Consider the following 3,999-nt stretch of genomic DNA (forward strand, 5'->3'; position numbering starts at 1 on the left):
GCCACACACTCATAAATATGCATGAATACATACACACACGCACACACACATAGATATACCTATACACACACACACAAACACACACACACACATAGATATACATGCACACACACACACACACACACACACACACACACACACACACACACACACACACACACACACACACATATATATATATATATATATATATATATATATATATATATATATATATATATATATATATAGACATACATACATACATACATATACATGAGTATGTATATATATATATATATATATATATATATATATATATATATATATATATATATATATATATATATATATATACATGTATATATATATATATATATATATATATATATATATATATATATATATATATATATATATATAATCACACACACACGCACACATATATATACATATGAATATATATAAATAAAAATAAATAAATATATTCGGGCCCCCTGCCCCGAGAAAAACCCAAACACAATCAATCCCCATCCAACTGAACCGAAAACAAAGGGGTTCGACCACAGAGCTATATATTAACAACTTTCATAACCATAAAACCATAAACCATAACCAGACACCTACTTAAGTTCACTTTTTCTCAGCAACCATAAGGAGTTGGGGGGAGTTCTTGGGAGTGTTAGAAAGGTCCTGAGGTCCTGCGTGGCTTAGGCTATGTGGCGTTCCAATAAGGGGTCCCTATAAGGGGTCAGGACGCGAAAACCCAGACCCCATCAAATACACCCCTAAACAACAGCAAGGGTTACAGAGGTGATCCAGGGTGCTATGGAAAGCTATCACAGAGTAAATGAGAATGGATATGGTTTGAGTACTCGTATACCCCTTATAGACCCCTTAAACACCCCTAAACAACAGAATGGGTTAGGGAGATGATCGAGGGTGCTATGGAAGGCTATGATAGTATATATATGTATATATATGTATATATATATATATATATATATATATATATATATATATATATATATATATATATATATATACACACACACACACATATATATATATATATATATATATATATATATATATATATATATATATATATATATATATATATATATATATATATATATATATATATATATACATATATATATACACACATACATACATATACACATATATACGCACACACAAAGTAAATCTGTTGGTGCACACGCTAAGTTGTTTTTCCGCTGGCGCGTCTCCTTCTCCTCCTTGCATCGATTTTATTCAAGAAAAGCACTTAAACCGAACACATTGATGAACGAGGGAGAAGATGCGTCGCTTGCAAATAGATGACACGGCCTTGCAATGCATCTTGGGAGACGCCGAGGTAGGAGGAGGCATAGAGGAGAGATTGGAGAAATGATGAAAGGAGGAGATAGGGGGAGAGGGGAAGAGGGGAAGAGGAGGAGGAGGGGGAGGGAGAGGAGAAGAGGAGGGGGAGGGAGGAGGGGAGAAAGTGGAGGAGGAGGGAAGGGAGAAAGGGGAGGAAGAGGGAGAGATTGGAGAAATGATGAAAGGAGGGAGATAGGGGGGAGGGAAGAGAGGAGAAGAGGAGGGGGAGGGGGGGAGGGAGATAGGGGGAGGAAGAGAGAGGAGAGATTGGAGGAAATGATAGAAAAAGAGGGGAGATGGGGGGGGGAAGAGGAGAAGGAGGAGGAGGAGGGAGGAGAGAGGAGGAGAAGAGGAGGGGGGAGGGGGAGGGAGAGGAGAAGAGGAGGGGGAGGGGAGGAGGGAGATGGGGAGGAAGAGGAGGGTGGAGAAATGATGAAAAGGAGGGAGATAGGGGGGAAGAGGAGAGAGAGGAGGGGGAGGGGGAGGGAGATAGGGGAGGAGGGGGAGGGTGATAAGGGGGAGGGAGAAGAGAGAAAGAGGAGGGAGGAGGGAGATAGGGGAGGAAGAGGGGAGAAGAGGGAGGAGGGAGATGGGGAGGAGGAGATAGGGGAGGAAGAGGAGAGAGGGTGGAGGAGAAATGATGAAAGGGAGGGGAGATAGGGGGAGGAAGAGGGAGAAGAGGGAGGGGGGAGGGAGATAGGGAGGGAGGGAGGGAGACGAGGAGGGGGGAGGGAGATAGGGGGAGGAAAGAGGAGAGATTGGAGAAATGATGAAAAGGAGGGAGATAAGGGGGGGGAGGGAGAAGAGGAGGGGAGGGGGAAGGGAGATAGGGGGAGGAAGAGAGAAGAGATTGGAGAAATGATGAAAGAAGGAGGAGATAAGGGGGGGAGAAGAGGGGGAAGAGAGGAGGGGAGGGAGGGAGAGGAGAAGAGGAGGGGGAGAGAGGGGAGGGAGGGGGAGATAGGGGAGGGAGAGGAGAAGAGGGAGGGGGAGGGGGAGGGAGATAGGGGAGGGAGAGAGGAGAAAGAGGAGGGGGGAGGGGGAGGGAGATAGGGGAGGAAGAGGGAGAGATTGGAGGGAAATGATGAAAGGAGGAAATAGGGGGGGGGAAGGAAGAGGAGAAGAGGAGGAGGGAGGGAGGGGGAGGAGAGGGAGAGGAGGGGGAGACGCCGAGATAGGAGGAGGGTCTAGAGGAGAGATTGGAGGAAATGATGAAAGGAGGAGATAAGGGGGGGAGAGGGGAGAAGAGGGAGGGAGGAGGGGAGGGAGATAGGGAGGAAGAGGAGAGATTGGAGAAATGATGAAAGGAGGAGATAGGGGGGAAAGAGGAGAAGAGGAGGGGGGAGGGGAGGAGATAGGGGGAGGAAGAAGGGAGAAGAGGAGGGAGGGAGGGAGAGAGGGAGATAGGAGAGGAGAGGAGAAGAGGAGGGAGGAGGGAGGGAGATAGGGGGAGGGAGAGGAGAAGAGGAGGGGGAGGAGGGGAGGAGATAGGGGAGGAAGAGGAGAGGGTGGAGAAATGATGAAAGGAGGAAATAGGGGGGGGGGAAGAGGAGGGAGAAGAGGAGGGGGAGGGGGAGGGGAGAGGGGAGAAAGAGGAGGAGGGAGACGCCGAGATAGGAGGGAGGTCTAAGAGGAGAGATTGGAGGAAATGATGAAAGGAGGAGATAAGGGGGGAGAGGAGAAGAGGAGGGGGGAGGGGAGGGAGATAGGGGAGGAAGAGGAGAGATTGGAGAAAATGATGAAAGAGAGGAGATAGGGGGAAAGAGGAAGAAGAGGAGGGGAGAGGGGGAGGGAGATAGGGGAGGAAAGAGGAGGAGAGAGGAGGGAGAGGGAGGAGGTAGGGGAGGGAGAGGAGAAGAGGGAGGAGGAGGAGGGAGGGAGGGGGAGGGGAGGGAGGGAGAAGAGGAGGGGGAGGGGAAGAGGAGATAGGGGAGGAGAAGAAGGAGAAAGAGGAGGGGAGGAGAGGAAGGGAGATAGGGAGGGAGAGGGAGAGAAGAGGAGGAGGAGGGAGAGGGAGAGATAGGGAGATGGAGAAGGGAGAAGAGGAGGGAGGAGGGAAGGGGGAAATAGGGGGAGGAAGAGGAGAAGAGGAGAAGGAGGGAAGGGAGATAGGGGAGGGAGAGGGGAAGAGGAGGGGGAGGGAAGGGAGAAAGTGGGTAGGGAAGATTTAGGAGTGATAAGCGAAGGAAGAGGAAGAGGAGGAGGAGAACAAGAGAAATAGGAAGAAAAGCGAAGAATGAAATCTGTTTTAAAGATGAAAAGGAGAAGGTTTATTAATAAATTACCAAACTTAAATCAAACACAGAAGAAGACAAAATAAGTAAATAAAAAACAAAATAATAAACAAATAAATAAAATAAATAAAAATAAGGAAAAACTGAAAACATAATTTTTTCACACCAAGGAGAGGGCAATCTTACTCTGGTCTCTATCTGTGATTTAGTTTAATAACACCATCTTGTATGAACCAAATCAAGTTTGTTTATACGGGAAATGACACTTCTTAAATTGTAAACTCTGGGAGGAATTCTTACTAAATATCAATAGGAATAAGAGGTATTCTCTCTCCCTCCCTCTTTTTCTCTATCTCTCCCTCTCTTTCGCTCTGTCTGTCTCTGTCTGTCTCTCTCTCTC

This window comes from Penaeus vannamei, chromosome 37 (genome assembly GCF_042767895.1).
Source record: "Penaeus vannamei isolate JL-2024 chromosome 37, ASM4276789v1, whole genome shotgun sequence".
NCBI classification, from domain to species: domain Eukaryota; kingdom Metazoa; phylum Arthropoda; class Malacostraca; order Decapoda; family Penaeidae; genus Penaeus; species Penaeus vannamei.